Source organism: Choloepus didactylus, chromosome 4 (assembly GCF_015220235.1).
Source record: "Choloepus didactylus isolate mChoDid1 chromosome 4, mChoDid1.pri, whole genome shotgun sequence".
Classification (NCBI taxonomy): domain Eukaryota; kingdom Metazoa; phylum Chordata; class Mammalia; order Pilosa; family Megalonychidae; genus Choloepus; species Choloepus didactylus.
The window spans coordinates 101,878,891-101,906,529 of record NC_051310.1 but is presented as its reverse complement, the minus strand read 5'-3'; the positions used below and the strand labels follow the sequence as shown (position 1 = coordinate 101,906,529).

General features: G+C 41.5%; 1 pseudogene; it reads right to left on the bottom strand.

The window, feature by feature from the left end:
* Positions 1–843: 843 nt before the first annotated feature.
* Positions 844–27,639, bottom strand: part of LOC119532750 — a 32,612-nt pseudogene continuing 5,816 nt past the window's right edge.

The window sequence follows — 27,639 nt, the reverse complement described above, 5'->3', positions numbered from 1 at the left end:
TGCTGTCAGTGCTGGGGGCCAGAAGTCTGAAATCAAGGGCCGCTCTCCCTCTGGGACTGAGGGAGAGAATCCTCCCCTGTCCCTCCCAGCTGCTGGTGGCTGCCGACATTCCTTAGCTAGTGGCTGAGTCGCTGCAATCTCTGCCTCCACAGTCGCACTGCCTTGTTCTCTTCTGTGTGGGTGCCAAACCTCCCTCTGCCTCTGTCTTAGAAAGGCACATGGGGATAATCAGGATAATCTCCTCATCTCTAGATCCTTAATTTAATCACATCTGCAAAGTCACAGGTTTTTCAGTGTACTACAGAAAGTCCTAGAAGGCACAGACCAAGATACAACCTGGCTTCTCCTCCATACTATCCTTCCATACAAACCCAGACCACAAAGACTAGAAAAACCTTGTCAACCATGAATAATAACCAACAAACAAAGGAAAAACTATGCAATCATTTTTTCCAAATGCAGGGAGGAGAGCAGAAATGAGAAATAAAAGGAATACAAAGAACACACAACTGAAAATTTTCAGTTAGTTTAGGTGAAGTTTATGAATAAAGAATTTGTCATAGAATCAACTAAATAAAATATAGCTTTTTTTTTTTTCTGGTTCTTATAGATTATTTATTCTAGGCAGCCGCAGAGGGACCCCACCACTGCAATGAGGCGCAGCCATCCATTTGATCAGATCGGGCCCTGCCTGCAGGGGACGGCTAGACTACCTCGCCCAGCGCGGAGCTGCAGGGCTGACAATCTTCAGTCCACTTCCGGGTCTCGGGCCCCATCCGCCACGTGGCGCAGCGTGGCGGGCGGCAGAAGGGCGTCCGACCGGAAGACCGCGTTCTCCGGATGCTAGGTCTCCGTGGAACCCGGGCGAAGGCGCGGGACTTCAGCGCCGGCGCCTCCTGCAGTGGGACTCCACTGCTTTACCAGGTAACAAGCCCGCGTGGTGCCGGTGGGGTCAAAGCCCCGCGCACGGCGCCGTCCCACTGCCCCTCTCCGAGCGCGGGCCTTGTCCACGGGCTGTGCGGAGCTGTCCATCTGGTCCCAGGCCGGCGGGCAGAAGTCTGGGATGCGAAGCCGGTGCAGGGTGAGCCCGCTCGGTCAGGGGCAGCAGGCGCCGCACGCCCGGGTCCCACAGGAACTGGTGGCTGGCGAGGAGCCGCGGTAGCAGCCCCGCCAGGAGGCCAGGGAGCACCCACGAGAAGTTGGGGGGCTCCACGCCAAGGCTGGCTTTTTTTTTTTTTTTAAACTGGCTCTTTCATATTTTGTTGGTGGGAGTGCAAGAGAGTACAAGTAGGTGTCCACCATTTACCAATACTTTTTACCCTTTGACCAACAATTTCACTTCTGGGAATCTAGCAGAATTTGTCAATAGCAAAATATTGGAAACAACTCAAGTGCTCAGCAAAAGGGGCTGGTTGAAAAAACAGTGGTACAGCTATACAATGTAATACTTTGCAGCTGTGAAGGAAAAGGGGCTAAAGAAGAAAAAGGAGAAGCTTGGGAAGATCTCTATGTAAGTATATTGTTAAGTTAAAAAAAAAGCAAAGTTTTGAACAGTGGATGAAATAGGTTATCTTTTGTGTAAGAAAAGCGAAAAATAGGAATATTTATCCATATACAATTTGCTTGTATTTTGCATTAAAAAGCCTAGAAGGATTAAACAATAAGCTAATTTTAAAATTGTTATCTGTAGGGGTGGGGAAAATAGGGCAGGGATCAGGGGAAGATAAACTCTTAGTTTACCTTTTTGTATAGTCTTGATTTTAAAAGATGTAAGTATATTACTTATTACAAAATTTCTTATGAGCATGTAGTTGCATATATGTATCTATACATGTGTGTGTATGTGTGTAGGAAATATTTCTAGAAGGATATGTAAGACTGTATCGATGGTGATTAACTCTGGAGAGGAGAATGAGGACTGGGATGGGTAGGATGTTTGGTTTCATTGTAGACATTTCTAAACTATTAAATCATTTTTATCTTAGGTAAATGAATTGCTTTTTTTAAAAATTTTTAATCCACTTTTATTGAGATATATTCACATAATATACAATCCTTCGAAGTGTACAGTTGTTCATGGTTGTGCATTGATCGCCACAATCAGCTTTTTAAATAATAAAAGTAAAAAGTTTTAAAGCCTAAATTCATAAATTAGAAAATCAGCTCAAAGAATTCTCCTACAAGATAGACCAAGAAGATAAAGACAAGGAAATTATGAGAAGAAAAGAAGAAGAGACCTGGAAGACAGAGTCAGAAGAACTAACAGCTCTATAATATGAGATATGAGAGAACGAAGCAGATTGAAGAGTAATTTTTTTAAATAATAGAAGAAAATTTCCATGAACAAAAAAGAAATGATTGATAATCAAGAATAGTGAAAAAAGAAAAAGACAAAAAACTAGATAAAGCTTGGTGAAATTCAGAATTCCGAAGAGAAAAGAGAAAACTATAAATTTTCAGTCTTTAAAAATGTTTTTCCTCCGAAGTACAGAAGCACACTGGCACCAAATCAGTGTTCTGATTTGTATCACAAAATGTTAAAAAAACAAAGGGACAATGTTTGTAGAATTCTGAGGAAAAAGATCTGTGCAATGGAATTCTACACCCTGCTAAATTCTCATTCACATGTGAGGATAAAATAGAGACATTTTCTGACATGAAAAGATGCAGAAATTGTACTATCAACATAGCCTTTCTGAAAAATTACTTTAGGAAATACTATATTCAGATAACACTCAAGAAGAGTAAAAATAGGGTATTCAGGAAACAGTGGTTAGCAAATGAAACCAATAAAAATAGATAAGCATAAATAATTCTTGATAATGTGTTTATGACATTTATTCCTAAAATGAAACAATATAAAAATCAACTAGTAATCAAATTTTAATTAATTTCAACATAACTGTGAAGGTAGGGGTTGTAAGGAGTAGGGATGACAGGAAAAGTATAAGAAAGGACATTGTTTTGGTGGACATGTGTTGTTTTTCTCACTTCCCTTCCTCTGGAGTGCCACCCACTCGCTACTCTAGATTTCCTATGGGACTATCCCTTTCCCATCACCATATGGATGAAAAAAATCCAGGCCAGCCAATTAGAATCTCCCATTCCCCGATATAGTGATTGGTGTAGAAGTGGGCTCTTGTTTTTTGGTGAGCCAATCAGAGTTCTCCTGGAACTTTCCTGTGAGTGCTACCAGTTGCCATATTGCCCATCACATGGAGAGAGTCTGTCCAAGAGGTGGAGACAAACACAGTGCCTTGATGACAATATATGAGGCCCTGTAATGGGCCAGGCTTCCAGGCCCCTCTGTCATGTGAATCACTCTCTTAAGTCAGTTTGGGTTGGGTATTTTGCACTTAAAACTGATAGTAGTCCAGACTTTTATTATTCAATGGGTAAAATATATTCTGTTTAATTATTAATGTAAATAGGGAATTATATATTCAAATATATGTAATAATTTAAAGACAAGCAATGGTAGTATAGATATGGACTATGGAACTTTATAAACTAGAGAAGTGAAAACAAGGAAAAAACAACACATTGTCAATCCAACAAAATTCAGGAAAGGGAAAAAGGAAAATATTGAGAAAAAATAATAAGCAGAAAACATGAAATAAAATGGCAGGAAGAAGACCAAACATTTCATTGTTACAGCATAACTGTGAGTTAGTTAAGTTTCTCCATTAAAGATAAAGAGCCTGATGTTAGGCATACACACACACACACACACACACACACACACACACACACACTGCCTTGTACACACAGAGACAAACCCAAACCCAGCTGCACACTAGTTACAAAATCCTCACTTAAAACAAAAATGACAAAGATTAACATTAAAGGTCTGAGCAAAGATATCCCAGGGAAATGCTGACAAAAAGAAAGCTGGATAGGATGTATTCATATCAGACAAAGTAGAATCCAAGGCAAGAAGTATTAAACAAGATAAAGAACATAATTTTATTTAAAGAAAAGGTTCATTCTGCCAAGAAGATATGAAATGAAAAAGGAGTTTAACCAAACCTTAGTCATAGTGGGAGGATTTATCATAACTCTGAGAATCAGATTGAGTAGAGGAAAGAGAAGGTTTGAATATCAAATTTAACAAGCTTCATACATAGCCCTAAACAAACTATCTGTTTACATTTCAAATCTTCATGGAAAATAACAAAAACTGACCAGGACCAGGCCACAAAAATTCTCAATAACCAAAGCCTGAATAGTCCAATAACTACCGAAAAAAAGATTGAAATGATTGTTCAGGAGCTACTTGTCAAATGGAAATTATGTGGGCCACATTTCCTGGCCACAGTGTAATAAAACTAGAAATTGACAACAAAAAGATAGCTCACTGACCCCAAATCAAACCACTTAGAAATTTCCAAACATTTCTCTAAAGAGTTCAAGTTAAACTTAAAAAATGAAAATTGGGATTATAAACTGTCCAAAATTATTAGCAGTAAGGATATGTCATATCAAAACCTAGATAATATGACTGATGATTTCCTCAGAGGAGACGTCCTAGTCTGAAACTCCTATGTGTAAAGTCAACAACTCATCATTCATTCTGCAGATATTTTCTGAGGGTCTAGTGTGGGTAGCACTGCTCTAGATTCTGGGGGTAGTGACCCAAAGAGGGAAAGTTTAAGTGGATAATTGTAAAAATTATTGAAAAAAAAAATTTACCTCAAGAAGCTTGAAAGATACAATAAAATACCTCAAAAAGGTAAGAGGGAGTAATAAAGAAAATGTATAAGTTAATGACTTAGAGAAAAAAAGAGTAGAATTGATCAAATTAAGATCTGATCAGGCTCTACCAAGTCTCATCAAGAAAAAAGAGAAATCACAAATAGGTATCATTAGAAATGGCAAAGGGGATATAAATGCAGATATGGAGGAGGTTGTATAGATTATAAACAAATAATATGTAGAACATGATGTCAAAATTTGGAAACTTAGAATGGACAAATTTCTAGAAATATGTAAATTACCAAAATTGGATCAATAAGAGGCAGAAAACCCAAGCAGTCCAGTAACCACAGAAGAAAATAGTTCAGGATCCACCCACTAAAACATATAAATACTAGATGACTTCACAATAAATCATGGCAAATTTTCTAGGCACTGATAATCTTATTTAAACTATGTAGAGCGTAAAGACAGAGACTCTTTTGCAAGGCTGGATATGGTAGTTTTATTTGTGAATTTGGCTAGGCTATAGTACCCAGTTGTTTAATACAACACTAATCTAGGTGTTGCTGAAGGTATTTGTAGATGTTGATAATGTCTACAACAATTTCTCTTCATGTAAAGGGTATTTCCCACAATAGTTGGGGGTGGGGGGAAGGGGGAACATCCAATCAGACAGAAAGCCTTAAGAGCAAAAACTAAGATTTCCCAGAAAAGAAGAAATTCTGCCTCAAAAGTGCAGCATCAATTCCTGCTTGAGTTTCCAGCCTGCAGGTCTGCCTAGCACATTTCAAACTTGCCAACCCCCACAATCATGTGAGCCAATTCTGTGAAATTAATCTCTTTCAATGTGTGTATAATAAAATGTGAGAGGAAAAAGATAAGTTGAGAAAAGAACTGTTAAGCAAAAAGGAACCAGAACTTGATTTGGAAAATTCTCAGACTATCCATATTGCAAAAGAGTTCACACATGCTCTGGAGAGAACACCAAGTGTGTGGCTGGACAACCTTCTGCTGGAGAGATTAGTCATGTGACTCATCTCAGCAGAAGCCAGAAATAGAGATGGGATTGTCCAGGAAGAATCTTTGGAGAACTCTCATATCTAGCATCATGAATCACTGGACATACAAAGAAAACCCACAAGGGTTTTCAAAACATTGTATCACCAAACACTGCCAACTTGGACCTAAGAGATGACACCAAATGAAGAAAGGCTGTTGGACTTCTGGGATTCTGTGGCAGTAAACGGGCCAGCAGAGCTACTTGGCTGTAAACATGTGTTATCCTTTAAGATAAAGGATGAATGACTTTGAGAGCAGAGCCACAGATGGAGAGGCCAGAGAGGGTGGAGACGCCTCCACCATCATGGGCCCAGAGGACAGGATGTATGCAGGCTTTAAAACATGATGGAATTTTCCTGCAGGGTTGTTAACTTGTTTTGGGTTAGTGACCCCTTTATTCCTTCTCTTTTCTCCATTTTGCAGTGGGAATGTCTCTTCTATGCCTGTCCCACTACTGTACTTTAGAAGCAGATAACTTGTTTTCTAGGCTTACGGATCTACAAATGGAGAGGAATTTTGCTCCAGGATGGACCATACCCAGAGTTTCACCCATAACTGATTTAGAAGATAAGACTTGGGACTTTTTGAGTTGATTATATTTAGATGAAATTATAGACTTAGAATTAATGCTGGAATGAGTTAAGAATTTTGGAGCTGTTGGGATGGAGTGAATGTAATTTGTGCATGGGAAGGACGTGAATTTGGGGAGCCCAGAGGGTGGAGTGCTGTTGGTTGACTTGTATCCTCCAAAAAGATAATGTTGAAGTCTTAACTCCCAGTACCTATGAGTGTCACCTTTTTTGGAAATAGGGTTTTACAGATGTAATCAAGTTAAGATGAAGCCATACTGTGTTAGAGATGGCGCAAAATCTAATGAATAGTGTCCCTCTGAGGAGAGAGAGATTTAGACACAGAGGAGAAGATCATGTGAAGACAGAGGCAGAGGTTGGAACTACAAGCCAAGAAACACCAAGAATTGCCAGCAACCAGCAGAAGCCAGAAGAGGCAAGGAAAGATTCTTCCTTAGAGACTTCAGAGGGAACGTGGCCTTGCTGACACCTTGGTCTTGGACTTCTAGCCTCCAGAACTGTGAGACAATGAATTTCTATTATTTTAAGCCATCCAGTTTGTGGTACTTTGTTGTGGCAGCCCTAGAAAACGAATACACTGGTATAACCTGATATCAAAATCTGATACACAAAACTAACACTGGAATTTTCTTTATGAGAATGGCTGCAGAAAAAGCAGGAGGGCTGGGGTGCAGGCTGCCCTGAGGGAGAAGTTGCTGCAGTTGGAGATAACTGTGTGTTCACTTGGGCACATGGGTGGCCTGGCCATTGGTTCATGGCCCTTCGGGCTTCCATCAGCCCTGCCATCAGTAAACTGAGTAAATGCCTTCCACACCATCACAGAAACTTATATATACAAAACTGTTTCTGACCAGGGAACACACTTTACAGTCAAAGAAGTGAAGCAATGGATTGATAGCCATGGGATTTCCTCATCTTCTCATACACTCAGAAGCAGCCGGCCTGTATTAAAAAAAGAGTAGAATGGACTATTGAAGGATCAGATATAGCACTCTGGTAGACAGAATCTTGTGAGTTTGGGACCCTGGTCTCCAGGAAGAATCTTTGGAGAACTCTCGTATCTAACATCATGGATCGCTCAACATGCAAAGACCCACAAGGGTTTTCAAAACATTGTGTCACCAAACACTGCCAACTTGGACCAAAGAGGATAGAGATGAGACAAAATGAAGAAAGGCTGTTGGACTTCTGGGATTCTGTGGCAGGAAACGGGCCAACAGAGCTACTTGGCTGTAAACATGTGTTATCCTTTAAGATAAAGGAAGAATGTGGTATATGTGCTCAACCGGCAACCAAGGCGTAGATATGGGAATTGTGCCCTTTACTACTAACCCAAATAATTCCCTTTCAGAAAATTTGCTTTTTGTTCCCACAACTCTGTAGCGGCCGCTTTAGAGGTTTTGATATACAAGGGAGGAAAACTTCAATCTGGGCACATGGTGGTTCTGAATAGGAAGCTAATGATGCCGCCCAGCCGTGGTGGACTCCCCATGCCACTGAGTGAACAGGCCCAAAAGGGAGGCCACAGAACTGGCAGGAAGGACTAATTTAAACCTGTGCTGTCCAATTGGTAGCCACTAGCCACTAAGTTTCTAATTTCTAAAATTAGAAATTCAGTTCCTCAGCCACACTAGCCATATTTCAAGCAGTCGGTAATTACATGTGGCTGGTGGTGCTCATATTACGTAGCGCAGATATGGAACACGTCTGTCATTGCAGAAAGTTCTGTTGGACATTGTTGATTTAGACTCTCTAAGGGTATGGGAGATGGTTGTTCAATGGGAGCATGAAGAAATGAGGTTGGCATTCTGGGAACCCTCCACTCTGCCTGCCAGTACTGCCATGTGTGGTGGACAACAAGGAAGCAAACTATAGCAAATTTATTTAGGCAAGACCACCAGGTGTCAGAAGCCTCAGGAATAATGGTAAAAAACCCCAGCCAGCTGAGGTGTTGGCTGAAGGCAAAGTCAATGCGGAGTGGATGACAGAGGAGGGAGGTCATGCATTACAGCCAAGGCAGATGCAGAATAGAGCCCTATATTCTCTTCCTATATTTTCTTCCTTATGCTGCCATGTATATATCTACTTATTTTGATGAATTTCTCTTTTCTTGTCTTTCCCTTTAATCCACTATTGTATATATATGATTTGCAGAATATTGAAACAGGATTGGGACAGAATTAGAGAAAGAAAGGACCTCACCCAGAAATCCTGGACTTGTACAGAGTAACTGATAATTAAGAGGTGAGGATAATTTCACTTATGTTAGGCCAGATTTTTTTGGGGGCGGGGGGCACTACAAGCACTGACAGAAGGTAAACTGTGTTGAAAATTTGTTGGTTATTTTGGCTACCTAGAGTTTGATTCTCTCAGTAGCCTTCCAAAGTTAGTTTAACTAGAGTTATTTTCTATTGTTTGCAAACAAAATCTCTGATTAGCACAGAAGTTTAAGTATTGGCTAGTGTTCTAGTTTGCTAATGCTGCAGAATGCAAAACACCAGAGATGGATTGGCTTTTATAAAAAGGGGGTTTATTTGGCTACACAGTTACAGTCTTAAGGCCATAAAGTGTCCAAGGTAACACATCAGTAATCGGGTACCTTCAGTGGAGGATGGCCAATGGCATCCGGAAAACCTGTTAGCTGGGAAGGCACGTGGCTGGTGTCTGCTCCAAAGTTCTGGTTTCAAAATGACTTTCTCCCAGGACATTTCTCTCTAGCAAGCCTGCTCCTCTGCAAAACATCACTCACAGCTGCACTGAGTTACTTCTCTTTGAGACAGCTCATTTATATGGCTCCACTGATCAAGGCACACCCTGAATGGGTGGGGCCATGCCTCCATGGAAATATCCCATCAGTTATCATCTACAGTTGGGTGGGGCGCATTTCCATGCAAACAACCTAATCCAAACATTCCAACTTAATCCCCACTATTATGTCTGCCCTACAAGATTGCATCAAAGAATATGGCTTTTTCTGGGGGACATAATACATTCAAACCGGCACAGCAAGGAATAAGCCACATTGTTATTTGCAGATGACATGCTCGACTTCCTAGAATTTCATAGAAAATCAATGGGTGATTAAAAAAAAAGAATAGGAAAATTAAAGAGTTTACTGTGTTGGCCAGATACAAAATTGCTTTCCTATTTATCAGCTTTATTCTGCAAGGAAAAAGAATGCCAGCATGGCTGGGGAGGCCGGGGTGGCTGGGAGAGCAGGAGGGACCAGGGTGGGAGGGGTCTCTTGTGGGGTGTGAGTTAGTGCAGCCCCTCAGGCAGCAGGGGATCCAATTTGGCAGGGCCTCAATCTTGTGTTATTTGGCAGCTTTCCTTAAGGAAAATAATAAAAATTATAAATATAAAACCAGATAAAAATATGAATATTTATTTAGAATGAGAAAAGAGATAAAAACAACTTACAAATAAGAAAAGCTGACAGATGCCACAAATATCACAAAATCCCCCCAAATCACATATTATTATGTTTAAGTGCTTAGCATACCATTATAATCTTTTTTCCTTCGTTTTTGGCTACCTATCCTTTGGTTGCCTCTTCCTATGACAATATGGCAATGTTTTTGTGATACCATTTCCTATAGAGAGAATAGAAAGGTAATCCAGTGTTTCCCCAGCATGGTTAACCAAAAGTTGTTATTTTATTATTAATCGATTAGAAAAGTTTCTTACAGTTTCACCACTTGTTGGTAAAGTCATGTAAGTTTTTAGGATTGTTATCATATTTGAGGAAACCTCTGTCAACTTTCTTTTGTAAGTGGGCTGTAAGGTTTCCAAGTGTTTCAAGTTTTTCTGTGCAGGGACTGGTCTTAAATACTCTTTGATTGATGGTGCTCATTAACCAGAGTGATTCAGATACATTTTGAAATTGCTAGTACATTGCTTTGAGCTACATAATTGTGTAATAAAATTCCTCTTATGCTCCATACACTGTACTTACTGATGAGTGTGTGTAGGAGTTTTGTCACTGGAACACTTGTCTTTCCAGGCCGTCTTGCTGTATAGGTGGCAATTTCATGTGCCATTTCATCTGGAACTGCCAGACCTCGTAAGGACAAGATGCATCAGTTACACCAAGAAGGGATTCTCTATATTAGGATGTGTAAAACAAGCATCTTCACTCACAGAAGTCATCATGCTTGTAGTATGGCTGCAGTTCTTATGCCCTACAAACACCGGAAATCTGAAAATGTTTATTTTTTATTATTCCCATCAAAAAAAAGAACCAAGATATGTTTTGTGTTTATGATCATTTATGTGGCGTTATTGAGTATATTCTTGACAGGGGAAAGTGTTCATTTTGACTGGGCATCAATGAGAAATGAGTCCTGTGTTCCGATGGTAGAAGAGTTTTCCACACTAGTTTCTGGCTGTGTACATCTCACCCCTTGTTTCTCCTCCACAGTCTGGCATGCAGGGCGCTGTGGCACACATTCGTATCTTCCCGCGGCCTCTGGCCCTGTGCATTCATGGCACAATGATGTCGGCACAGTGGATAGTAGGAGCAGTAGTCCCGGAAGCCATTCCCACGCCAGAATGGCTAGCAATAATTTAACGATACACGGAAGTGACTGTAAACTACATGAATATATAGTTTATAATAAACTATAAACTACATGAATATATAAGTTGTGTCTTCAACTCAACTTCTCCTAGCCAGATCCCCAAAATGCCCGTGGCCACCCAACACCATCCAATGTGAGGGGAAATATGAAAGAGACAGTAGCCTTAATTGACTGTAGTTGAAATATCTTCTATAAATTTTACAGAAACATTTGACCATGTAAATGCCTTGCTGACACCCCTTGGGGGACTCTGGAAAGGCCTGCATAAGTGAGCCTAACTAGCATCACAGCATCTCCTCCGGTGGCTTGGGGCTCTCAGGGATGGAACCAGGGCCCAGTCCCATTGATCCTTCCTCTCACCACAAAGCACATCACGGTTCCACTTACCACTTTTCTTGTAGTGAGGCTACAACCCTGTTAGGCAGACTTTATCACCTCTATCCTATAGAGGAGAAGTGAAGGTCCAGAGAGGAGGGACCCTTAATCAGGGTCATATAGAGTCCAGCTTTCTGGTGTCCCAGTCCAGGGCTCAGTCCCTGCATCTGGGCTGCGCTGTCTCATTGCCCCCACAGTCATCCAGACACAGGGGCAGGGAGGGGGTCACACCCCTGTTTTCTGGAGGAGGTAGCTCCATATCCACAGGCACAGGACAGTAGACAAGGCACTTTTATGTTCATGAATTTATTTAACACTAATGGCAATCTGCAGGGTGTGTTATTATCCCCATTTTCTGGCTGAGGAAATTGAGGTTCACAGATGTCACATGGCCTTCTGGAGGCCCAGTAGCAGGACTATGGGAAAAGTGGCACTGGAAACCGGGTCTCTGGAGCCCTTGTTCAGTGTTCTTTTCACTACGCTTTGTTTCTCCCTCCTTTAGAGACCAAAGGGACCTCAGACATCATCCAGTCCAAACCCCTTGTCCCACAAATGGGAAACTGAGGCCCAGAGAGGGGAAGTGACTTGCCCAAATCACACAGCAAATTAAGACCGACTCCTGACCCACTGTCAAGCTTGTCTCTGCCTCTCCAGGCACTCACAAGCCTTCAGTCTGCTCTCCCATGTCCAGGGGTCCCCCAGTGCAGGCGGGACTTTACCCTGATGGCTGAGTCACTAGTCTATCAATAGCCGGTAGCAAGCAAGCCTAGGATTACCTCCCTACCCAAAATCCTCTTCTTTGAAATTGTCTCCACCCACAGCCTCTCCTGAAGGAGCCTGACCTTGGGGGGTCATGTTTGTGCTGAGTAACCCCTACCCCAGGCCATACCTGATTGGGTGGCAACCAGCCTGGTCTGAGCAAAGCCAGACAGAGTCAGGGGCAAGCCTGAGTTACGGAAATGAAGAGAATGCTAGAGAAACTCAGGCAGATGCAAAATCAAACAAGCCCAGTAGCAGAAAGGAGAAGGGAACAGACAGAAACTCAGACAAGAGACCAGGGGACTCCAGAGAGACCCTCTGCCCTAACTTTCCCAGTCCCATGAGGTTTAGCAGTACCTGGTTTCCAGAATATTTTTCTGTGTCTTCACGTTAACATCCTCCCCACATCCTTCTCTTGAGTGCCATAAGTGATTTTTGTGCCTTGCAATTTAGACATTATGGGATTAATTTATTTTTATTTTTAAAAATGGGGAGAGGGGGGCAAGATTAGCGGCATAGAGAGGTGTGGAATTTAGTTAGTCCTCTAGAGCAATTAATAAACAACCAAGAACAACTAGTAAATAGTCTAGAACGACTGCTGGGGGACAACCATGACTGTCCACACATCGTACACCAGCCTGCATTGGGTGGAATGGCTGAGATCACAGCTTAAAAGCTGAGTTTTCTTTTTTAATTTTTATTTCTTTTCTGGAGTAATGAAAATGTTCTAAAAATTGGAAAAAAAATTAATTGTGATGAATGCACAACTATGTAATGGTACCATGAACAGTTGATTGTACAGTTTGGATGATTGTATGGCATGTGAACAATCTCAGTAAAATTGAATTAAAAAAATTAATGGGTAATACATGCATATTGTTCACAAATCAAAACAAAGCAAAAAGGGACATACCGGGAAGTCTAGCTCCCACCGCTGTCCCCATTCATCCATTCCTCAGTCCCCTTTTGGCAACCACTTTTATTAATTTCTGCTGTATCTTTTCCAGCATTTCTTTTGGCAGATACAAGCAAATATGAATATATATTCATACCCCCCTTTCTTACACAAAGGTAGCATAGCATACTATATACTTTGTTCTGTATCTTGCTTTTTTCATTTAACAGCCCTGGAGAACTTTCCATCTCATAAGGTGATGCATTTTTTTTTTAATAGGTAATTTTTTTTTTTCTGAAATAAATTCAAACTTACAGGAACAGTTGCAAAAATAATACAAACCCCATACACAGAACTCCAGCATACCCCAACCCCCCTCCACCGATACCCCGATCTACCAACTTCAATATTTTGTCACTTTACCATTTCTTTCTTTCCCTCCCTCTCTATTTAACATCCATCATCTATTGCTCTGTCTTCTGAACATAGGAAAGCAAGTTGCACACATCCTTAAACAAATAATATAATTCACATATACATTTCCTATGAACAAGAATATTCATTTATGTAATCACATTAAGTGTAGTTAAGTTCAAGAAATTTAACATTGATGTAAAGCTTACGTTCTATATTTCATTTTTTTCTTATGTCCCAATTGTGTCCTTTTGAGCCTTTTCTCCTCTATTCTTAGATCTCATCCAGGATCATCTCTGGCATTTAATTGTCATTATCTATTTAGACTGTCTTTTTTTTCAATTGTGGAAACATATATACAGCATAAATCTTCCCATTCCAACCCCTCCCAAGCATTCCATTTAGTGGGATTAATCACATTCACAATGTTGCAATGCCAGCTGATGCATTTTTAATTCCACTTAAATCATGTTGCCCTGGGCCACCTGCAGTAGAGAAAGACTAAAGAGCCAGGTTTTGTTGGGAAATTTCAGTGTTTCCAAAATTCCAGAACTTCCTTTTCCTATCAACAGCAGTGCTTAAAAGTGTGAGTTTGCAGTGAGTGACATGCAGGAGGGAGGGAGTGGGGTTTCTCGGGGGGGGGGGGGTGGAAGAGAGAGAGCCAGCCTGTGCACAGACAGGAGTGGAAACCAGATGCGAGGGGCGTTTCTCCCCTTTGGGGCTAAAACCCCAGAGAAAACGAAGGGCCCATGTTGTGAAAACCCCAGATGGGTAAGGGGGAGCCCAAAGCAGGAGACTAATGTCTTGGGGAGTAACTGTCCCTGGGACAAAAGACTATGCCAGTTTATTGGAAGCCCATTGACCCTGTGCAGCGGTGAGATGGGCCTCATGTAAGACAAAGGAGCAGCTGTTATCAGGAGATATTTGCCAGGTTGGCAGGAAGCTAAAGCACCTGTCCTAGGGCTTGCTCATGGCAGGGATAAAAGCCTGTCATCCTTATCTTACCGCAAGGCCTTCTGGCATCTGTCCCACCTCTGCTTGCCCTGGCTTGACTCTATGAATTTTAGAAGTAGGCTTCTCAACTAGCTCAAATTTTCTGCTTATTTTTTTTCCTCACTCATAGAAATTGTTCTGCCTGCTGATTTGGTGGCAGTGAAAATGTGAAAGCTTTCAAAGCCTCCCTGTGCCACTGCCCTGCACTCCGCCCCTACCTGCCCACAGCCCTGCTGGACCCACTCCCACACCCTGCTCCAGGAGGGTCCTCTCTCACTCAGGGCCTCAATCAGGGAAGCACCAATGGCTGTGGGTCCAGAACAGGCAGCTGCCCTCCACCCCACATCCATGGCCTTGAGGGTGGCTATGTTTGGCTTCCCTTTCTGAGTTGTAGTAGACAGAGCCCTCACGAGGGGCCATGTTTTGACTCCTAGACCCATCAGCAAATGGTAGTGTGGAGGAAGGTGGTCTTTACCCTCTGCCTCCCTCATTTTAACCCAACCCTCAGCCTTCCCTGGCCCCCTGGGCACTGTCCCTCCCCACCTCCACCCCTACCCCAGCCCCACCCAAGTGGATTCAAGTCCATCTTGGCCATTGGGCTCCCCTGGCCTACCACTCAGGATCATACTTCGCAGCCACTCTTTTCTGCTTTCCCACGTCTTTATTCTATGCTTGGTGCTTTACTTACCTTGCCTCATTTTATTCTCACAACCACCTTACAAGTTATGTACTGCTAATCTCACTTTACAGAAGAGAAAACTGAGGCCCAGGGAGCTGGGTGACTTGCATAAGGTCCTGCAGCAAGCACAGAGGCAGGATTTGATTCCAAGATGGCTGACTTCTAGTGCCAGGCTATTTCCACTGGTGGGAGCAAGTGCTCTCTCATCTGATAAAGGAGCAGCTTTCACCCTGGTTCCTTTCCCTGCCTCTCTTCCACCCTCAGTGCAACAGGCTGGGGGTATTGGTCAGAGCTGGGCCCAGAGGATGGAAGAGGGGAATTGGAATCGGGCTGCACAGAGTGAGAGGTGGGAGGTAATGCTTGACACACCAGGAACTACTTGTCTACAGATGGATGTACATGAGAGCACAGCTTGCAAGGGACAGCAGGTATTACGGGAGTAAATGAAACTGTCTTTGCCTTTTCAGTGCGTTAGCACCTTCATATGTGTGTTGGCCGTAATACCACCAGAATCACATGTAATAAGAGCTCTTAGCCCAGAAGCAGCTACACTATGCAATCTACAGACTGTTACTGAGACCCTCCCATGAGTTGACCATGGGATAAAGAGATGCACACAAAACAGTCCTTTCTCTAAAAGAGCTCACAGTCTATCATAAGCTAATGTAATGAATGGGCTTTAATAGGGGAATACATGGGGCACTGTGGGAGCCCAGGGAAAAGGCTTTTACCCAAAGCGGAGAGGTCAGGAGGGCTTCCTGGGGTGATGCCTGAGCTGAATCTTTAAAGATGACCAGTACTCAAGGTAAAGCAGGATGAGAGAGGGCATTCCAGGCCAAGGGTGCCTGGCAGTTTAGGGGAACTGCAAATAGTTTAGTGTGGCCAGAAACTCAGCCAGGAGCTTTGTTGCAGAGTCTTTTAAACCAAGCTAGGAGTTTGGTCTCTATGCAGTAGACAATGAGAATTATTGAAGTCCTTTGAGTGGGGATAAGACATGGCCAGAACTGCATTTTAGAAAGATCATTCATTTTAAGTGATATCTGAAGAGCAGCCTCTATTATAGCCTTCTGTACTTCTCACAGGAAAAACTCAAAAATGCAAAACAATTCTGAAAATCAAATCTGACAATCAATTACCAGAATCTGAAAAGCATAACAATTGCTTGCCCCTACTGTGAGTAGGAAACAAAGCAATCCAATCACCTACATAAAGATGGAAATACTCTTAGTTCCCCTGATGTCCAGACACCCCAAATCTCTTAACAACTAGAAAATTGCACAGCTGCCCCTTTGCTATATATGAGCTGCTTTTTCAGGTAGCCGGAGAAGTGTTCTCAAATTCCCGCCCTTCTTGCAGTCACCCTTCTACGATTACCTACGGTTGCAACTCCAAGAAAACAAAAGGAGAGAACATAGGGGAGCGTGCAGCCGGCACCGAGAATCCTGGAAGGTGAAGCAACTCGAGGTGAAGCACTGAGATGGGAAGAGGAGACTTGGTGGGGATGCGTGATGTGGGTGGCAGCCGGGCACCTACTCGATCAATACAGCATGGCAAAGACCACTCAAAGGGAACAAAGGGAGACCCCACCTCACCACAGAGCAAGAAGCTAGAAAAAGAACAGAAAGTTAAGCCCAAGTGAAGCAGAGGGCAGGAAATAATAAAGATTAAACTAGAAGTTAATGAAATAGAAAAACAGACATGCAACAAAACCAAAGGCTCTTTGAAACGCAAATAAAACTGATAAACTTCTCTAAAAAAAAGAAAAAAGAAGGCACAAAAACTATGTTAGGAATAAAGGGGATATTCTTTAGACATATCCTATAGACTTGAAAAAGAGAATAAGAAGATATTATGGGAAACTTTATGCCCATAAATTTGACAACTTAGATGAAATGGAAAAATTTGTTAAAAAACAGGACTTACCAACTGATACAAAAAGCAATAGAACATTGTTCTAGTTTGCTAATGCTTCCGGGATGCAAAACACCAGAGATGGATTGGCTTTTGTAAAAGGGGGTTTATTTGGCTACACAGTTATAGTCTTAAGGCCATAAAGTGTCCAAGGTAACTCATCAACAATCGGATACCTTCACTGGAGGATTGCCAGTGGCGTCCGGAAAACCTCTGTTAGCTGGGAAGGCGCGTGGCTGGTGTCTGCTTGCTCCCAGGTTGCATTCAAAATGGCTTTCTCCAAAATGTCTGTTTCAGCTTCCAATGGCCATCTTCAAAATGTCTCTGTAAGCTGCAGCTAACTCTCTCAGCTCCTGTGCATTCTTCAAAGTGTCCCTCTTGGCTGTAGCAAGCCAGCTCCTTCTGTCTGAGCTTATATAGTGCTCCAGTAAACTAATCAAGGCCCATGCTGAATGGGCGGGGCCATGCCTCCATGGAAATTATCCAGAGTTATCACCTACAGTTGGGTGGGTCACATCTCCAGGGAAACACTCAATCAAAGAGTTACAATCTAATCAGCACTAAAACAAATGTCTGCCCACACAAGATTGCATCAAAGATAATGGTGTTTTGGGGGATATAATACATTCAAACTTGCACAAACATCTAAACAGTCCTATATTTAATTTTGTTAAAGAAAGTTAATACATTATTAAAACTTTACTACAAAGACATAATTTTTAAAGTTGTAGTAACACATATATATCATACAATTTGCCATTTTAACCGTTTTTTAAAGAGATAAAAGAATGAATTTATTGTACAAAACAAAGAAACAGACATCATAAAAAGATTAGGCCTATTTGAAAATGAACCAACCAACTGTAAATTTGTTTTAAAAAAATGTATTGGAAGAGTTGTGGGTTTACAAAACAATCATTCATAACATATAGGATACCCATATACCACCCTATTGTTAGCACCTTGCATTGGTGTAATACATTTGTTACAATTGATAATAGCACATTTTTATTATTTTATTTTATTGTACTATTACGTATAGTCCATGGTTTAATTTAGGGTTCACTGTATTGTGCAGTTCCATGAATTCTTTCAAAATTTTTATTCTAGTACAATATATACAACCTAAAATTTCCCCTTTTAACCACATTCAAATATGTAATTCATATAATTCAGTGCTGTTAATTATGTTTACAATGTTGTGCTACCATCACCACCATCCATTATTAAAACTTTTCCATCATCCCAAATAGAAACTCTGTACATTTTAAGCCTTAACTCCCTATTCCTTACCCCCACCCTATGTGGTAATCTGTTCTAGATTCAGCTCTATGAGTTTGCTTATTCTAATTATTTCCCATCAGTGAGATCATACATTTTAATGCAATTTTATTGAGACATATTCACACACCATACAATCCATCCAAAGTATATAATCACTGGCTCACAGTATCATCACATAGTTGTGCATTCATCACCACAATCAATTTTAGAACATTTTTATTACTTCCAAAACAAAACAAAACAAGAGGAAAGAAAACAAAACATCCCATACTCCTTAATTGCCCCTATTATTGACATCAGCATTGCTGTGGTACATTTGTTACTGTTGATGAAAGAATATTAAACTACTACTTTTAACTATAGTTCATAGTTTGCAATAGGCACATTTTCCCCATGTACACTCTATTATTAACTCCTTGTAATAGTGTCGTACATTTGTTCTAGTCAGTGAAAGAACTTTTTTATATTTGTACTGTTAATCACAGTTATTGTCCCTCACAAGTTTCATTGTGTTACATGGTCCATGTTTTAACCTCTAGCTTTCCTTCTAGTGACATACATGACTCTAAACTCCCCCTTTATACCACAATCACACACATAGTTCAGTGCTGTTATTTACACTCACCATAATGTGCTACCATCACCTCTATCCATTTCTACTCATTTAAATTCAACCTAGTTAAAAATTCTGCACATATTAAGCATCTGCTCCCCATTCTCTAGCCTCATTTTATCTCCTTGTAACCTATATTCTAGATTTAACTGTATTAGTTTACAAATTATCATTAGTTCATACCAGTGAAATCATATATTTGTCCTTTTGTGTCTGCCTTATTTCACTCAATAAACTTGAAGGTTTATCCATGTTGTCACATGCATTAGGACTTCATTCCTTCTTACCGCTGAATAATATTCCATTATAAGTATATACCACATTTTGTTTATCCATTCATCCGTTGACGGACACTTGGGTTGTTACTATTTTTGGCAATTGTGAATAATGCTGTTATGAACTTTGGTGTGCAAATGTCTGTTTGCATCCCTGCTTTCAGTTCTTCTAGGTATATACCTAGTAGCAGAATAGTCAGATCATATGGCAGCTCTATACTTAGCGTTCTGAGGAACTGCCAAACCGTATTCCACAGTGGCTATACCATTTTACGTTCCCACCAGATGTGACTAAGTGTTTCTATTTCTCCGCATCCTCTCCAACTTTTGTGGTTTCTTGTTTGTTTAATAGTAGGCATTCTAGTAGGTATGAAATGAAATGATATCTCCTGGAAAGATGTTTCTCAAGGTACATAATTCATTCCACAATCCATGTGGAGTCTTTGCCATGTTTGAGAACACTCAACACAGTGATGACCCCCTTGTGTTTCAGCACTTTGCCAATAATGGACAACTGCCAGGAAAATGGCAGAACAAAATTTCTTCTATATTTTTGTCAGTAGAAGCAGACTTGTGAAGGGCAGCATAATATGCATTTTCATTGCCAGGAAACTTGCATAATGATTTTCTGCATCTTTAAAGCCCTGAATCTATTAAGGCTTTTTAATTGGTAAAGAGTAATACACCATGCAAATGGCAGATATTTTCCATCTCTAGCACCTCTTTATATTATCTTTTATCTAGGAACCATTAGTTTCTCAGTTAAATATGCATAAAATTTGGAATAATCAGTATATTTTCAGCTATGTAGAAGTGGAGAGAAAAGCTTTTAGGAAATACACTGAATTATTAACGGTAGTTATCTCTGGATTGTGGCCTTTTTTTGTATTCTCAAATTTTCTACAATGAATTTGTCACCTTTTAAATCATAAACAATTTAAAAATCAGTGTGGGGTAAACTCTTTATATGATTACAATTATTCCAAAATATGTATATCGTGAATGACTGGAAGAAACTCTTTAAAAGCTGCTTTTTTCTGGATATAGAGCAATGAGTGTTTTTTCCTTCCTTCTACTTTTTGGAATTTTCCAGTATTTCTATAACAAGCATCCTGTCAGTCAGGAATCTTGATTATAAATAATGAAATTGACTCTGGCTACCTCAAGCAGAAAAGGATTTAAGGCAAGGATATTAGGTAGTTATCAGAATCTTCAGGAATGCTGAAATCCAAGGAAGGCTTAGCAGGAGAGAACTCAGCCAAGGTCAAACCACAGGAGACAGCCGCTGGCACTGCCACCTGGGCACACATGTCACCACTGGTGCTGGACTCCGACGCCCGTGCGCCTCCTAGAGCCCTCTCTCTAACTGTCCCTGGGTCTTTGCCTTGGGCTCTCAGAGTTCAGATTTCCAGGCAGGATCAGCTGATGTCACATGACCACACTCTAGCTGCCAGAGGGCAGGGACAAGAACTTGTATGGCTCTTGGCTGGTGTTTCCTGTGGCTGCTGTAACGAAGTGCTGCAAATTGGGTAGCTTTAAACAGAAATTTATTCTCTGACTGTTCTGGAGGCTAGAAGTCCAAAATCAAAGTGTCGGCAGGGCCGTGCACTAGGGAAGGCTCTAGCGAAGAATCCTTCCGTGCCTCTTCTGTCTTCTGGTGGCTATTGGCAATCCTTGGTGTTCCTTGGCTTGTAGATGAATCGCTTCAATCTCTGCCTCCGTCTTCACATGGTCTTCTTCTCTGTGTCTCTCTGTGTCCGCTCCTCCTCTTCTAAGGCTACCCATTGGATTTAGGGCCCACCCTAATGTGCTATGACTTCATCTTAACTACTTGCATCTGCAAATACCCTATTTCCAAGTAAGGACACATTCTGAGGTCCCAGGTGGACATGAATGGGGTGGCGGGGGGGGGGGGGGTGGCTGTTTAACTCATTACAGCTGGACAGCTGGGCATTTCTCAAGACTCACACGATGGGAATTCTCCCAAACAGGAAGGGTGTTCAAATGCAGAATAGCTCAAGAGACTACAAGCAGGCATTACTTTTTTTTTCCCCCTAATATCCTAAATTGGGCTACAGAGCTGGTCTAATAAAGACACCTATCACCACAAGCAGGCATTGTGATGGGAAAACAGACAATCTTTCTCTTTCCCTTCTCCACCTCCTCTTTCTTTTTGGTAAAGATAATCACTTGTGTCACACAAAGTCGGTCTCAGTGAATTTTACAACTTCACATGGTATGGGTTAAGGAATAGGTTTCACTGTGGAAAGTTATAAACTGAGAGTCAGTAAAAGAAGGCAGGAGTGCCCATCCTCCCACAGACAGGTGTGCCATGCCAGGTGTGATTCTGGGGAGGGACCTCACCCCACTTCTGCTCTCTCTTCTTACTGGCCAGGTGTAAGCACAACTTTGCCAGTGAGGGAAAATTAGGCTTCTTACCCTTGGGGCAGTAGGGATTTGGGGTGCCAGGAGTTCCCCAAGAAGGCTAATTCTCCAGGAAGATGGGGACTTCAAATGGATGGAAGGGGTTAGTGAGAATGTGGGTCATTTGGGTAAGGAGTGATGCCCAGGTCTTGACCCAGGTGGGAGGATGGGTATGCTGTCGTCAAGCTCAGGAACACTGGGAGAGGAGGGGCAGGCTTGGGGGAGTGAATTCAGTTTGGGATGTGCCGAATCGGGAGCCCCTTTGAGTCATCCGCAAGGAAACTGTCCCTGACCCCCAAAGTCAGGCCCTGTTTATATACTTTCACAGCAGCCTGTGCTTCTGTTTGTAGTGTTATCCCAATCGTATTAGTTTCCTAGGGCTGCTGTAACAAGTACCACCAACTGAATGTATTCAACAATAAAAAAAATTTCTCTCATAGTTCTGGAAGCCAGAAGTCTGAAATCAAGGTGTTGGCAGGGCAGTGCTCATTCTGAAGCCTCTAGGAAAAAATTCTTCCTTGCTTCCTCCAGCTTCTTCTGGTGATTACTGGCAATCCTTGGTCCTCGGCCTCCATCTTCTCTGGATCTGTAATTAGTGTTTAGTCTCAGCTCCAGATTGCAAGCTTCCTGAGACCAGGGCCCATGTCTAATCACTTCACTGCTCTCTCTCCAGCATCCGGCATAGGGTCAAGCACAGGGTAAGTAACCAACAAAATGTATTAAATGAACAAGTAAATCAATGTTGACCTATGTAGCAGGCTGTTGGATCTATGGATAGGGAATTAAGAGAAAGACCTGGGCCGAAGCTCCAGATTCAGGGGAGTTCTGCACACTGATAGTAACTAAATGCAAAGGGCCAGGTGAGATGGCCCAGAGGGTTTGGGAAAATCAAAGAGCCTAAGCCAGAACCCTGGGAAACACCAATATCTGAGAAGGTGAGAAAGAGGAGCATCCAGATGTAGTCAGAGAACCAAGAGAGGGTGAAGGGAAGACAAAGTTTAAACATGGAGAAGGCAATGGAATCAAATGCTTCTGAGAAGTCTTGTAAGATGATAAATGCCAGTGCTTATGAAGCTTCTGTGCCAGGCACTGTTCTGATGGCTCTAAGTGTAGTAACTTATTTAGTTCTCACAGCAACCACATGAGACAGGTATAATCATCACCATCTCTCTCCAGGATGAGGAGACTGAGGCACAGAGCAGTCACCCAGCTAGCAAGTGGTAGGGTTACATTTTGAACCCAGGCTGTCTGGCTCTTAACCATTATACATGCTGCCTCAGAGAAGAGGTTGAGATTGGTTTCAAAGAAACAATGGGGTGAAGCCACAACTGCTGTGAGTTAAAAAGTGAATTGAAAGTGAGAAAATGAAGACCAGGAGTCTAGCCCCTCGCTACTTAAAGAGTGGTCCAGCTGCATCAAGATCACGTGGGACCTTGTGAGAAATGCAGAACCGTGGGCCCCAGCCTGACCTCCTGACTCACAGTCTACAATTTAACAAGACCCTTCCTGAGCACACTGAGAAGCACTGAACTGGATGACTCTTTCAGTAACATTGGTTGAGATATGAGGGAGAGAAAGAAAACACAATGTTAAATGAGGGGTTTTACTTTTTCAGGAAGTTTATTAGCTTAGAACAGTGGTTCAAAACTCTGGCAGCACATTAGGATCACCTGGGGTGCTTTTTAAAAAGATTAATCCTGAGATTCACACCTCCCCTCCCCAAGACTCTGATGGAATTTGTCTGTGTGGGCCAGACAATTCTAATGTACAGGGAGTCGAAACACACACACACACACACACCCCTCTGCAAGAGGAAGGTACAAGTAAGGAAGGTCAGGATGGGGGTACAGGCACCAAGGAATGGCAAATGGATGAGGGTTTCCTCGGGGAAATGGGAAGGGATGCAATGAGGATGAAGACATGAAAAGGAGGGGTTTGGGGAAGGAGGTAGAGTAGTAAGAGTAAAGCAGAAAGGGAGATAGATTTGCAGGTGATGGGAGCCAGTGAAGAAATAGATACTCAAAGAGAATCATGCTTACAGCCATGATTCTTAAAAATTTTTAACTAGGATATGCATGATGTGGCAAGAATGGGACTTTAAAAACTTAAGTCAGATGGTGTTACTGGTCTGCTCAAAGCCTTGTAGTGTCTTCACATCACACATGGCTTACCAGACCCCTGGGGATCTGGCTTTGCTAACTTCATTCTCTGCCCTCCACTGACTTCCATCATGCTAGGCTCTTTGGTGTTCCTTCTCTCACAGCACACCGAGCATGTTCCTACGTCAGGGCCTTTGACTTGCTGTTCCTGCTCCAGGGCTGTTCTTCCTCCAGATGTTTATGTGACTTGCTCCCTCACTTCATGCAGGTCTTCTCCAGTGTCCTGTTCTCGGAGAGACCTTCCCTCATCACTCCCTATCCCCATCCTCTGAATTGTTTTCTATCACTACCCAACTTTACAGCTTTATACCTATTTGTCTATTTGTTTATGGTCTGCCTCCTCTGCAAGGACTTGTCTCGCTCACTGTGGAATCCCAGCCACCTAGAACAGTGCCTGGCAAATAAGGAAACACTTGATGAAAATTTAATGAATGAATAAATGGCTACTGCTGCTGCTTTGTATAAATGAATAGGATGTGAAAGAATGATGAGAGTGCCTGGTGAAAATGATTAACCCAGGGGATTGCTGGAGAGTGGCAAGGGTGGGAGAGTGAGCTGATTATGGACAAATCAATGGCTACCATTAAGGGCCCGACTGAAGAGGGAGTACAGGATTTGAAATGGCAGAAAAGACTGAGCAGAGGCAGTTTAGTGTGTCGCTGAGAAGGTGGTTTTTGCAGTAAGCTCCCTATGTGGCTTTAGGTGCCAGTTTCTCAGTATTTCGAACCCTCAGTTTCCCCTTGAGTAAAATGAAGCTGGTAACCAGAGTACCTTCCACCTAAGGTTGTGGTGGCAGTCCTAGCAGCTAATGTAAAGAGCTTGGATAAGCACTCAATAAGTGTTCAATGCTATGACGATCCAAGATTGAGGGAAGATTGTGAAATGTTGCAATGTAAAAGGACATTTCCAAGGTAATGTCATCAACGTAATGTCATAAGACATCCCCTGAAAAAACCTCCCCAGAGAGTCAGCAAAGAAAAGGACAAATCCCACTTGCTTAGAACTCTGAAGGGTGGTAGAGACTGGAGAAGGACTCCATAAACTCTGAACTGAAGAAAAAGGAAAATATCAGGCAGGAAGCTTCCATCTCAGATCCACTGGTCCACTCCCTCTCCCTTACTTGGTACCAAATAGCTTGGGGGTTGCTCAGAGGCAGTGACCCAGAACCCTCCCACCTCCCACCACAGACAGCAGCAATAGAACCCCATGTATATCCAGGTGAGGGACCCAAGTCCACAAGGACCGCAGGTGGAACACAAGCCAGAGGGGTGCTGCAGACATAAGGTGGGGGTGGGGGCGGTGGAGACCTCAGTGAAACTGCGGCTGGAAAGTGCTGTGCTTGCTCTATCCAGTTGCGGTTGACTGGACCACCTAAACACAAAAATAACTTTTCTGGAGTGACCCACCTTTCTGGATTGACCCCATCTGGCTCTCCAGGGTGGGATACCCAACAGAGAAGAAACTGGAGGCAGAAAAGCCTCACAAAGGAAAAAAGGAGGGGAATTAAACTGAATTGCTGTAAGACAGGAGGGTCCCAGAACTGAAAAAGAAAAGGAAAAGGGGACTGAGTGAGGGAGAGAATTTAAACAAATCATAGGATCTGGGGAGAAAATTCTGCACAAAAACAGAACAGATCAATAGTCCCAGAGAAGGAACAGAGAAAAGGTAGTTTTCTCCTGGAAGTGAAACAATTACACAAAAATCACAATCTTAAAACTTGTAGCACATATCCAGGGCAAGAATCAGAAGAAGAAGAGCTGAGAAAGTCTGATTAGTTAGACACAGGCTATTCTAAATTTCTAGAATATGTTGGACCAAGCATCAAAGAAAAGCCCTAACACAAAACCAATCAATAATAAAACCCTAGACAAGAGATATAGACCTTCAGAGTTAACTCATCAAGATAAACAGATGCCTAGATATCAGCAAAAAAATTACGTCATACTACGAAAAAGGAAGATATGGCTCAGTCAAGGGAACAAATTAAAACTTCAGAGGAGACACAGAATTTGAAATAACTAATCAAAGACTTTCAAACAAATCAAAATCAATTCAAGGAGATGAAGGAAAACATGCATATAGAGATAAAGGATATTAAGAAGACAATGTGTGAGCTTAAAGAGATTAAAAATACACTAGGGGCATACAAACAGCAGATTTGAAGAGGCAGAAGAAAGAATCAGTGAACTAGAAGACAGGACAGTAGAAATGCAGTTAGTAGAATAGATAGAGAAAATAGAAAAAATTGAGCATTGTCTCAGGGATTTGAGTGATAGCACGAAGTGCACAAACATAAGCATCATTGGTATCCCAGAAGGAAAAGAGAAGGGAAGAAGGCCAGAAAGAATATTTGAGGAACTAATGGCTAAAAATTTCCCAGCTTGTATGAAAGACATAAATATACATGTCCAAGAAGCACAAAATACTCTGAATAAAATAAATCCTAACATACCTACTCTGAGACACATACTAATTGGAATGTCAAATGCCAGAGATAAAGAGAGAATTCTGAAAACAGCAAAAGTAATTTGTCACATACATGGGATCCTCAATAAGAGTAGGTGTCGATTTCTCATCAGAAACCATGGAGGCAAGAAGGCAGTGGTATGATATATTTAGGGTACTGAAAGAGAAAAACTGCCAACCCAAAATTCTTTATATGGCAAAACTGTCCTTCAAAATGAGGGAGAATTGAAAATATTCACAGATAAACAGAAACTGAGAGAGTTTGTTAACAAGAGATCTGACCTACAAGAATTATTAAAGGTAGTTCTACAGGTTGAAAGGAGAAGACAGGGGAGAGTGCCTTGAAATAGTGTAGAAATGAAGATTATCAGTAAGGGTAACTAAAAGGGTATATGCAAAACCCAGTAGTATTGTATCCTCAATATACAACTCTACCTTTTAATTCCTGTAAGAGTCAGAATAAAATTGAATAAGCAAAAGGCATATTTCCTGATAATGGACATGCAAAATATAAAGAGGTAAAATGGTAAAAAAACAACATAAAGTGGGGAAACAGAAGGATATGGGAGCAGGGAACATGTATACTACTGAAGTTAGATTGGTATATTTTTAAATTAGTAAATTATAAATGTAGTTTGTATAATATAAACTCCAGGGTAACCACAAAGAAAATATTTTTAAAATATACAGAATATGCAGAAACAGAAATGAGAAGGGATCACAAAAGATCAACTATACAGAATAAAGAGGTTGCAATAAAGGAAAAGACAAAAAAGATACGACATATAAAACCAAAGGACAAATCCATTGAATGTTAATGGATTAAAGTCCCTAATGGAAAAGACACAGAGTAGCAGAATGGATTAAAAAAAAAAAAAAGGCATGACCCAATTATATGTTGGTTACAAAAGATTCACCTTAGATCCAAAGACACAGATAGGTTGGAAGTGAAAGTCTGGAAAAAAATATTCCATGCAAATAGTAGCCGCAGAACAGCTGGGGCAGCTATACTAATATCAAATGAAATAGACTTTAAGTCAAAAGCTGTTATTAGATACAAAGAAGGACACTATATATTAACAAGAGGAGCAATCCACCAAGAAGAAATAACAATCATAAATATTATGCACCTAACCACAGTGGCCCAAAATACATGAGGCAAACGCTGGCAAAACCAAAGGGAGAAACACACCTCTACTACAAGAGTTGGAGACTTTAATACCCCACTCTCGTCGACAGATAAAACATCTAGACAGAAGATCAATAAGGAAGGAGAACTTAAATCATATGATAAATGAACTAGAGCTAACAGACACATACACAATTTTACACCCCAAAACAGCAGTATTTACATTCTTCTCAAGTACACATGGATCTTTCTCCACAATAGACCACATGTTGTATCACTAAACAAGTCTCAATAAATTTAAAAAGATTGAAATTATAGAAAGCATCTTCTCTGGCC